General features: G+C 34.5%; 2 long non-coding RNA genes across 2 annotated transcripts; both read right to left on the bottom strand.

Annotated features, from left to right (window-relative positions):
- Positions 1-2,069: 2,069 nt before the first annotated feature.
- Positions 2,070-5,455, bottom strand: LOC122139263. The gene is made up of 3 exons (XR_006156160.1): positions 5,398-5,455; positions 3,920-4,014; positions 2,070-2,276 (listed from the first exon to the last, which is right to left on the bottom strand). It is a non-coding gene; the product is annotated as an uncharacterized LOC122139263 (long non-coding RNA).
- Positions 5,456-5,847: 392 nt separating this feature from the next.
- On the bottom strand, positions 5,848-7,688 carry LOC122139262. Its single transcript, XR_006156159.1, has 3 exons — positions 7,464-7,688; positions 6,594-6,650; positions 5,848-6,134 (listed from the first exon to the last, which is right to left on the bottom strand). It is a non-coding gene; the product is annotated as an uncharacterized LOC122139262 (long non-coding RNA).
- Positions 7,689-11,723: the final 4,035 nt, after the last annotated feature.

The following is an 11,723-nucleotide window of genomic DNA, read 5'->3' as shown; positions in this document are numbered from 1 at the left end:
GTCATTATTCAACTAATCGCAGGTTTATATTACATTTACATCTATAATACATAATGAGCCTTAATATATTTCGCGCTCAAGCACATGCATTAAGTTTGCCCCAAAGCAGAGGCAGAAGTAGCCCAATAATTGTAAAAAAGGAGACATTTTAATTATTTATTAATAAACAAATGTTTTCTTGTCGACTGCAAGATGAAATTCACAGTGCTGCCTCTCTCCACATGGAGAGAGTACGCGCCTTTAAAGAGAAATACAACCTTCACAGATTACATAATGCTTTCATTTTGAATTGATTCGTTTAAAAGACATTTCAAGCTTTCTGTAGATTTTTTACACAATTTTAAGTTAATTCATTATCAGGAAAAAATTCAAGTGATCTAGAGGGCGCCTCCCTGTCCTGCATGCGCATTAATAATTTTCGCACAAACACTTAAATATGAATAATTATTCACATTTTGCATATGCATTACAACGTAAATTATTTTTTACATGCAATTATCCAAAATAAAACTAAACAAGATTTGTAATGAAGATAAAACAAATAAGAATAAATGCTGCGCATGCACTCAGCATCATTCGTGCCGCGCAAATCTTGCACCCAGACATTTTACACACCTGCATTTAAATGCGGCTGCAATTTTTTTTTTTAACTTAAATTCTATGTAAGCAAGTAAGGGCGGCTCCCTTTAAAATCACTGAAGTTGTCTATTAATGAAGCTCTTTTTTACATTATTTGCCCTTTGGTGATTATAATGAGAGAACTTGAGTTTAATCGTGAGGACGTTTTATTAATCCGTCCATTCTTTAGAATTTCAATGATTTAGCTAAATCGTGCAGGTTTAATTTATTCGTTTCTTGTTTTAATTAGGCCTAAATAATGGGAACGAAATTATACAGTGCCTCACGTTTTACTAAAATAAAGAAAATCATTTATAAAACACGCAACAATTTCTTACAGACAAATATATTTTCCCAAGAAGTTGTCTGTTAAAAATAAATGACAGGTAACGAATAACAAAAATGCATGTTTTATTAAAGGAATTTTAAAATATAAATTAAAATATAGGCCTAATATATGAGAATATTGACATTTTGCATATAAATCCATGTAGCCTAGCTCACTAAAATAGGCTACCACTTTTAATGCTCTGATGCAAAGTAAACCACAATTTCTTTTGAATAATATAACACATAATTCATATTATATAAATAATACTGTACACCTATTAAATGTGTCAAATCTAAAATATGGTGTAATACTGTGTAGCTTAGAGAAAATATAAGCACAGGCTCAGGCACAGGCTTGACATTTATCCTGCTTGAATTCGTTCTAAGAAATGCACATAACTTCATAATTACCAAACTTTCATCTGTGAATATTAAATATTTTTACTATAGTGTTTTTCTTTCATTTTCCCTGACTGCAGCCGTCAAATGTAACACATCAGCGAGGCAAAACTGACGTCTATTTGCGAAAATGTGCTTTGATGCGCTTGTTTGAAAACTTGTGATTAAAGTGCCACTCAGCGGTCAAAAGCTGCAAATGCACTTTGCAGACGCCGCAGTGGCGGTACGAGCGGCGGTAGAAGTAACGTTTTGGATGTCCACCTACTGTACACACGGCACCCCATATTGACAGAAAAACACAGAATTGTTGACATTTTTGCACTTTTATTAAAAAAGAAAAACTGAAATATCACATGGTCCTAAGTATTCAGACCCTTTGCTGTGACACTCATATATTTAACTCAGGTGCTGTCCATTCCCACCCAGCAAAAACTTGTCGAAAAGACGTCATTGGCAGACGTCTAAACAACGTTAAAATTTAGTTGAAAAGTGAAAGGTGAAAAGACGTCTATAAAAAGACGTCCGTTTTAGGTCTAAATTTAGTTGAAAGGTGAAAAGACGTCCTTTTTTTAGGTCGTTAAAATGTCCATTTTAATTCTAAAGCCTTACATTTAACCTAATTTCAAGAATAAATTAATTATTAGGCTATGTAAAAATATCATTATAGGCCTATTATTAGCCTATTAATAATTACTCTCAAAATAGGACAACTGACAAAAAAGTAACAACAAAACACATTTATTAATAGGTAAGATATAGGCCATAACAACAACAACAAAAAAAATATATATCTATTTAAGTGGTTATTGGTTTGCAGCCACAGTGTGTCCGCCACCGCCAGATCGTCCAGGGGCATGTTTAAGGTGGTTTCCCACGGCACTGTAAAATGACGTGATCGGTGGCCTTGCTGTCCCACTTTTTGACTGCATCTGTAATCACAAACAAAAACATCTATGTTTTCAGATATTTTGTTACAAAAAAAATGTTCTAAAAATAGGAATGGTTTCTTAGAGCTTAATTTGGGTCTGATCTAATTTCAACCTCTTATTTGAATCTTTTGGTTCAAATTTGCCATGGGGTGTACGGACACAAACTAATGCGGGATTAGTTGTAACAAAATGTTTTTTTTGTGCCAAAATTCAAATATATTTTGAAGATATTGCTGAACATTTATTTAACCGTTTAGCAAAAGTATTATAAGTAGAGTATATAACTCCTTCTGCTGTTAGAAGGAAAAAAATAAAGTGATTGCGCTGGCGCCGCATGTGCGTGCAGTTAAGCTTTGTCTGTTCATTATCATAATAAAAAACAGTAACTTTAAACACAAACACCGTACACTGCTCAGTTTATATGTAGTAAAATCTGTACCGTTAAGCGTTATCACCTTACTGCCCTGATGTAAAACATTTTTTGTTTTACGTGGATATTGGAAGCGAGTGAAGTACATAAATAATATTTACAGAAACATTTGATTTTGTGTCGAATGAGAGACCCAACTTTAGTTTCAGTTTCGTTCTAGCCTAAAATGATCATTCGTTTTGGCTTGTGAATTTATATAGCTTCTTATATCTTTTAATTATATTTTCTAAATACTGTTAAATGTAAAGGATTTGTTGTGGAGCGAGGGGAACTTAAATAGCCTAACTATGTTTACATTGTTTATTATTATTATTAATCATGTATTTATTTGACCCTCTAACTTTAGCACTTACTATTCTAATTCTACTCTTTAAAAAAAAAAAAAAAAAAAAAAAAAAAAAAAAAAACTCTATAATAAATAGGGTATATTTATTATGTATATATAAATAAATGTAAATGCATTATGTTTGTAAACACAATGAAACATCATAATAACTCTTCACAATTCTAACCACAAAAAAAAAAAAAAATCAAAAATATATATTTTTTATACGCAAAAAAAAAAAATATAAATCAAAAAATATTATTTTTTAACATATACGCATTGCGAGTTTTAACCATGCAGCAAACCTTTTAAAATAGATGAAAATAAATAAATACATACATAAAAACATTGTATTAATCGGTCTAAATTCTTACGTTACCGGTTAAAATGAGCATAGGAGTCCTTCATATCTTAATTAACCGATAGCAGCTTTTAAATTTGGGTGGAGAGCGAACTTGAGTCGCGCACAGAACACTAAACTGACGGGAGGGAGCGACTCCGGTGGAGACTGGATCTAAAACTTTCATATGACGCAGCTCATTTCTCCAGCACTGTAAGTTACCGAAACCACATACGAAAACACGCAACACACTGTAGACGAGCGTTTGTGTTGGAGTTCACACAGCGCATGATTTCTGATGATGCAGTTATGAATCTTTTATAGAATGCGGTTGTCACGCCCGTAAATAACCGTATGTGTGAACATGACCGTATTAAGGACTCAAATACAGGACTGAAAACCGTGTTCTGCTGCTGTGTGAACTGGCCTTTGTTTCGTTGTTTAGTGTTCATTGTCATCTCCTAGTCATTGTCTATTCTGAATGGTTTGCACACCACTGTTGAATTTCACCACTGTGAAAACACACTCAAAGTAATATCAGAATATACCTATCACAGAGGTGTACAGCGCTGTTGACTGAAATGCTTTTTTTGAGCCATGGCCCTTCATGTTAAGCTGTGACATTAGATTGTTGGTCATCAGTCTGTAAGAAGAGGGTGGGGAGTGGTGAGAGGGAGATAGGGAGATAGGGAGAAAGATGCAGTGTAAAGGGATACATTGCCTCCCATCTACTTATTTGTATAAGGGATTCCCTCTATGAGCAGTGGTTTTCAACCTGTGGGCAGTTCATTCTAGGGCTGTGCAACAGAAATTGTCATAAAATCACGATTTGAGCGTGCGCGATTTCTAAATCGCTTTATAGCACGATTTTCCGCGGCCCTGACCTCCCGCAGTATGCCATACGATCTAATCAGAATTCAACGCGCCTAGCACGAGAACCAGATTGTGATGCGCCTTTTTCCGAGCCCATGTTAACGGATCGGAGTGTTCACACTACACGCGGTAAAAAGCTAGAAATAAAAACGTGCGAAAGGAATTAATATCTAGCACATGATCATAGAGAGAATTGTGACTGCACAGGACGCAGTTTGAGCACAGGAGACACGTTTTAAGTGCGCGCACTTTCTCTGGGTGAGAGCAGCGTGTATCTGAGCAAAGCGCGCGTCTGGTTTTGTGACAGAGCAAAAGAAATGTGTGTGCATGCGGACAGATTCGCGCTCTCGCATTAATTTAATGTGCTTTCGCGTTACATTAATGCGCTCTCGCTCAATGTATGGCAAAAAGCATACACATACTGTATACGCACTGCAGACGGAGTAGGCCTACGTGTGAACCTGTATAATGTATAACAAATCTATTTCAACACCTGAGGCACCGCTACAATTAATGAGCTCTATGAACAATGTATGGCAAAAAAAGAAAAAAGTCCATGGACTCAGGATTTATTTATTTATATTTTTTTTGCCATAAGTCTAGAAATTTTGTTACACCTTTACTATAGTGATTATCTTGACTTATGTCTGTTCTAGAGACGTAACAACTTTTTGATAAAGCTCTAATTGGTTTTCTTTTGGAAATATGTTTCAAATTCATACTGAATGCATTTATGACTGTAAAACATATCTGTGTGTGTCAAAATTGTGATTAAAATCGAAATCGCAAAATTGATCCTTTAAATTTCAAGCTCAAGTCAGTTCACCAGCTTTTTTCTTTGGCTCATTCAATAAATACAGTTAACAATCTAGCTTCTGAATACTAAGTTATTAACCCAACAATACCGGGGTCAGTTAATTTTTTTGCAGTGGGCCGCACAAACATATGTGTTTGGTTGTGTGGGCCACGAGTTGAAAAAGGTTGGGAACCACTGGTCTAGAGACCTCCTCTAGCCCCACCAACAATAGAAAAAAAATAAACAGCAGGCAAACAGAAACATGAGAGAAGTGATGAGTCAAGGCAACAGGAATTTATTTTATTATCAGCAATCAAAGCTTTTATGAGTGTACTATTGATTTTCAACAAGGCATACCTGTCCAAAATCTTTGTTGAGCAGTCTCTGACATTTTTGCCTCCTACTTTACTTAACTTGGGTAATCTAAGTAGAAAAAAAGTAAATATCACTATATATTGGTTACAAATATATTTAGTTTATCATAGTAAACAAACCTAATCCGTCAAACTTTTATTGTTCAGAGAAACGTCCAAATGTGTGTTAACAGTGCTAAAGTAAACAGTTCTGTATTTTCAGCAAAGCATAATTTTATACAATATATTTATATAGTATTTTTATACTACTGTCATCGTGCATGAGGGACTAAGAACACAATTTCAATATTATTATATATTTACATATAGTTGTACTTTCCCTAACAATGATTGCATACATCATGATTATTCGTGGGTTTTCAAAATCCGTAATTTTTTTTTAAATCCTGCCACAATAATAATTTTAGGCCACAATAATAATAATAAGGAGAAGAAGAAAAAATTGCCAGGACTAATTAAACAAATTACATACAGTACATAATTGTTTATTGTAATTAAGCTAACTTTTAAAGAAACGAATAAGCATACTGGTAAATAATTATATTTTTACCAGAACATGTCTCTCTTCATTATTTTGAAGCTTCTCCTCCAATGCATTCAGCTCCTCTATCCTCTCCATTCGTCTAATGTGGTATGTTGAATTACTAGGTTCTGCACTTCCAATTCTCTTGACTTCCTGCATGATCTCCACCAGCTTTTTAAGGACACATTTCTGAAATTCTAAAATAAAAAAAAAAAAAAAAAAAAAAAACCTTTGACAATAAATTAATTACAAACAGATACATTTTTACTACATGATTAATCTTGATATCAGTAGTGAAATTTGACTTGAAAATATTTGAATTCCTGGTATCAAACTTTGGGAAATCACTTCTGGAAATACAAATTAATATCAAAAATTTTATTTCAAAAAACTGTAAAAATTACTTTGTGTAATAATGTATTTAATGTTTATCAATGTAATATATTTATTTGCAATATTGTACAACTTCTTCACAGTAGGTTATTGGTGCCTTCCTCTTTGAATATTCAAAAATTAAATAATTACATTTGAAAAGGCATCAAGATTTTATTACAGATATATATTTAAAAAATGACTACTTCTTTCTTAATAGTAAGTGGTCCTCAAGACCAGAACTGAAAAACATTGCAAATATACAAGAAAAAGTAAATACTTACTGGACATAGGCATTGGAAATACATCCATGCTGTCACCAGTTGGAGCCCTTGATGTTTCTGAAATAAACATTTAAAACTCAGTTTCATACCAAAAAAGAGACAGAGAAAAATTAGCTGCACCCTTCATATTGCATTTTCAAGACAGGAACTTAAAACTATCCAGATGCACTTCTTTGATTGTATTTAAATTTTATACTTGGCCATATTCCTCTTGAAATTATGCACCCCCAAAAATCAGTTACACATCTCACCACATCTAGAAAAATTATTTCAAGTAGATGAGTCCAAGGGTGATTTAAAATGTGTAGTGCCTTCTGTCTCTTTATACCTTATGCATAAAATCCATATTTAAATACATCATAACTCAGTTTTTATTTGATTTATTTTCTTAATTTGGGATGTCCCGCTGTTGCTTTGGCTTGAATTGTAACATTGGGATCAGAGAAAGTGCTTGAAGCTCAAATCGTATAATTTTGTAGACTAATTATAGGGAGGATCATTCTTTCTATGGAACCATGATGTACTACACATATGGGAATGTATGTACACTGCTCAAAACAATCAAAAGGACACACTTTGAAAACACATCAGGGGACTCATTTATAACCGTTGCATATGCACAAAATCTGCCCTGAAAGAGGCATAGCGCACTTCCGACACAAAAAGGTGTGATTTATATAAAAACAAACTTGACAGGCAATTTTGCGCACATGCACACAAACTTTGACCTATGCATACAGAATTTTTTTTCCTGGAGAGAGAAATTTAATGAAGTAAATAACAACCAACCTAGACGTTGTCTATCCCTGCCCTATTTCAATCTGATATAAAGACACTCTGAAATATGTAGGTGAAAGTTGAACATCTTACCAGATCTAGAAGAAGAACACTCAGGAGATGAATCCAAAGGTGATTGAAAATGTGAAGTGGAGTGCCTCCTATCATTTCCATGGCTTGATTGGTGACTGGAAGGGTTGGAGCACTCCCTTGTTTTGCTGGAATGTCCGGAAACACCAAAAAAAATGTTCAAAATGTATATAATATCTTAATATTTTCAGCGATTAACAACAAATTCTGCTCTGCCCCTTACACAAACCTATTCATTCAATTGCATTTTGTATCCTTTTTTATTCGCTATAAAATGGGTAGTTTTCTGATACTGCTTTGACATTTTTGCAATAAATAAATGATAGTAATTGCATTTATCTGTTTGTCATGTTTTGCTTATACTGTACAGAAATAGTTATGTTTAGGTTTAGAGGTAGGAATGGGATTAGCGACTATAAAATATTTCAATGCTATATTGTTACTAAAATAGTTATTTTCCTGCATATTTCATTCAATTGCATTTTGTATCCTTTTTTATTCGCTATAAAATGGGTAGGTTAAGTTTGGGGGGTAGGTTAAGGGGTCTAAAAATCTAAATTGTTTATTAAGAAAATGATAAAAATGCATATTCGCTGTAAAATGGGTAGGTTTAGGTTTGGGGGGTAACGTTAGGTTAAGGGGTCTAAAAGCTAAATTGTTTTATTGATAAAATGCTAAAAATGCATTGATATGAATATCTTATTTATACAAAAGATATGTAAATATTTGTCATTTTTTTAAGCTAAAAATATACATAGCGATTTGTACATTTTAAACGTTGAAAAACGTCTAAATGGTACATTTTAGCATCAGTAAAAATGTACAAAAATGTATGTTTTGTGCTTGTAAATATTACGAAATGTTCATTTAAAAGCAGCACAATACCACCATAACACCCTACGTCACTGTTACCACGATGATTTTACCTCACCACATAACCTAAAACTCACAAAATACACAAAACACAAAACATCATTTTCAAATAAAGATTGATGAGATTTTTGTTCCGTCCTCCACACGGTGCCAACTCACAAAAGACTATTAGCAAATCAGCACGGAGAGCTGCTTCTGGGAATGTCACTGAATCTGGTGCAGCATGGCTGGTTTAAACACAAGCACTGAGTGGCCGTGATCTGCTCCAGTGGCTGTGTCAGAGCCGTAATGCATCGAAGACATGTGCAGTAATGTGCAGATCAGCCCTTATGTCACTGAATCTGGTGTTAAAAATGAACCAAAATTAATGCAAAACTAAGAATTAGAATCGTTGTAATGAGACGATCCAACGAGGGTCAGGTGCAGCTGTCTAAATCAGAGAAAAATATAGGTGCGGGTGGGTGGCGTTTGGATCATTTATTCCAGTCTGTGGATTTGGGTGTTGGTATTTAACCTGCTCACTGCTCACCAGTTCACCATTGTCTGGTCTTGTTGTTCATTCCTGGACACTTACCTGACTACTTACCTGTATCCACTTACTTATTTGATCCCTTTACCTTCTTCAGTCATCAACAAATCTGCATCCAACTCACCCTCCGTCTACCAGGGTTTCATGAACAAGGTGTTCCAGGAATTCCTCCATCATTTTATCATTGTCTATAATGATGACATCCTCATCTATTACCGGAACCAGGTCGAACATCGCTAACACACGACGCAGATCCTCAAGAAACTTTGTGAACGCCATCTGTATTTCAAGCTCAAGAAGTGAGAGTTCCACCATGACACTGTTTACTTCCTTGGTTATGCCATCGAACAATGTGGCATCCACATGGACCAGAGGAAGGTACAGGCAGTTGAGAATTGGCCACAGCCCACATCCATCAAGGAACTGCAATGCTTCTTGGGGTTTGCAAACTTCTACAGGACAACTTCAGTAAGATCTGCTCACCTCTAACCTCCTTGTTGAAACATGGGGCCTCTGACATGGAACTCCAACGATACCAGCGCCTTCAACCAACTCAAGAAAGTATTCTGTACCGCTCCTACCCTACTGCATCCTGACTCCTCTTCATCGTCGAGGTTGATGCATCCACCTCTGGGGTAGGTAACCATACTATCTCAGCAGCAGGGTGAGCCTCACAAACGCCATCTTTGTGCCTTTTACTCAAAGAAGCTATCCCCGGCGGAACGTAATTATGACATCAGTGACTATGAACTGGCTTTAGAGGAATGGCTACATTGGCTGGAGGAAATTAATACAAGCACCAGGAGGCAGAGGCTATCCCTGTTTTCATCCACCTTGATCATCAGGAGCTGCCTGTGGAGGGGGGGTCTGTCACAGAGTAAGCAACATCCTCAGCACCAGACCCCCACACTCCGCCCATTTGTACCCAGTCTCCTAAGTTTTAATCGCCTGCACCTGTCACCGCCAAACACCACACCCTTTTTAACCTGCTCACTTCGGTTCACCGTTGCCTGATATTGTTGTACGTTTCTGGACACTTACCTGACGAACTACCTGTATGCACTTACCTGAGTGATCCCTTCAACCTTCTTCAGTCATTGACGAATCTGCATCCAACCTCCCGATCCGGGTCACAAACACCTCTGAATCCAAACCTGCAAAAGATGCGGCCATTATCTCCCATACCTCTGCACTGATCCATTTACCACTAACTCACCAGCTGCTATCCATATGTATCTGTCATAACGTGCAATAAGACTGTTGTACAGATATCCCTGTATTGCATTCTTCTTTTTTATGACAATTATACACTGCCCAGCCAAAAAAATTTGCTAACATACTGATTATACGGCTGATGATACTAACACGGTTAAGAAATGAAAAGCTACACACTCCATCTGTGTAAGTTAAAAAAAACTGTTTCCAAACATATAACATGGTAGAAATATAATAATAACTGTTAAAATGAATCCATTAATAGATTGCAGTTTATTTATTTATTTTTTTTGGGCTGGGCTGTGTAGTGTAAAAAAATCAATAACAATAACAACATGAAAATAACAATAATAAATGTAAACTGTATTTACAATATGGACATCTTACTACATCAACATTGTAATTCATATTACATTGTTCTGTTAACAAAATATGTTCATAACACATACAATATGAAATTATGAACTAAGAATAAAGTTTGTTACAGATGTGAACACTGATCAATAACCACAAGCAAAAAACAATTACAAAAATCATCTAAAATATAAAAAAATACAATATGTAATTACTGCCTAAAATGAAGTTTATGAAATTTAAAATTTAAAAATTTTGAAAAACCAATTAAAATACATATCAAATAATCAAATTAAAAAATCAAAAAAAAAAGTAATCCTCTTACAGTACCTTTGTGACTTATCATTTATAATACATTTATAATTGTAGTGGCTTTTTTACATAAATGTACTGTAAGAGAATATCAAAGTTTTTGGTGACTTAAATTTTCAATACAATTATTGCTATTATTAACATTGTTGTTGTTATTTTTATTAAACACAATATCACACACTCTCACACACACACACACATACAGTATGTGACCCGTGCTGACAAAATGAGTGTGAATGCGCACAAGATAATTTTGAGCTACACACAAAAATAAGTGGAAAAAATGTAGATTTTGGTCAAATGTCAGATTTTCACGGAAAGTTCGATTATTAACCCCTCGTCTAGCGATCCCAATAAATATACACATACTATACACAGAATTACAGTAGTTACGTAGGCTATTCATGCAAACATAATCAGTTATGACTTAAGTGAATGTTTAGGTAACTGTTGGGGAAAAACATCTGATGTGTAACATTATATTATATCCGTGCAGTGCATGTCTTAATATATATGCCATCCATCTCATTAAATTTAATCTAACAATAAAAGAAAAGATTGCTGCTCTTGATTGAACTGCTTTTGTAGTTTTATTATTCAATTTATTAGTAATTAACTTTCTGAAGTGATTTTTTTTACATTTTATAATTTGTTTTTCTTGCTTGAATGACAAAGTAAAATGCATTTGTTTCTCTTATATTTGTTCTATTGTCGTTGTTTTTTTTGCATCTGCTCTTTTTTTAATAACAACGATAAAATATAAAATGGCTATATTGTGATAATTAATATAGTAATTAATATTAAGAAAGCAAGTGGAGGAAAAGATGCAATGTTGCTAGGTGACTTTGCTTTATAACTTTCAGAAAACTTTAACTTGATTTTTCTCATAAGTTATTTTGCTGACTTCGTCGACATCAGACAGGTGTAGCTCAGTCAATTTTCGCCTGATTCCAACAAATCATATAGATTTAATGGAGTGG

Source organism: Cyprinus carpio, chromosome A4 (assembly GCF_018340385.1).
Source record: "Cyprinus carpio isolate SPL01 chromosome A4, ASM1834038v1, whole genome shotgun sequence".
Classification (NCBI taxonomy): Eukaryota; Metazoa; Chordata; class Actinopteri; order Cypriniformes; family Cyprinidae; genus Cyprinus; species Cyprinus carpio.
This window is presented reverse-complemented; position numbering and strand designations above follow the sequence as displayed.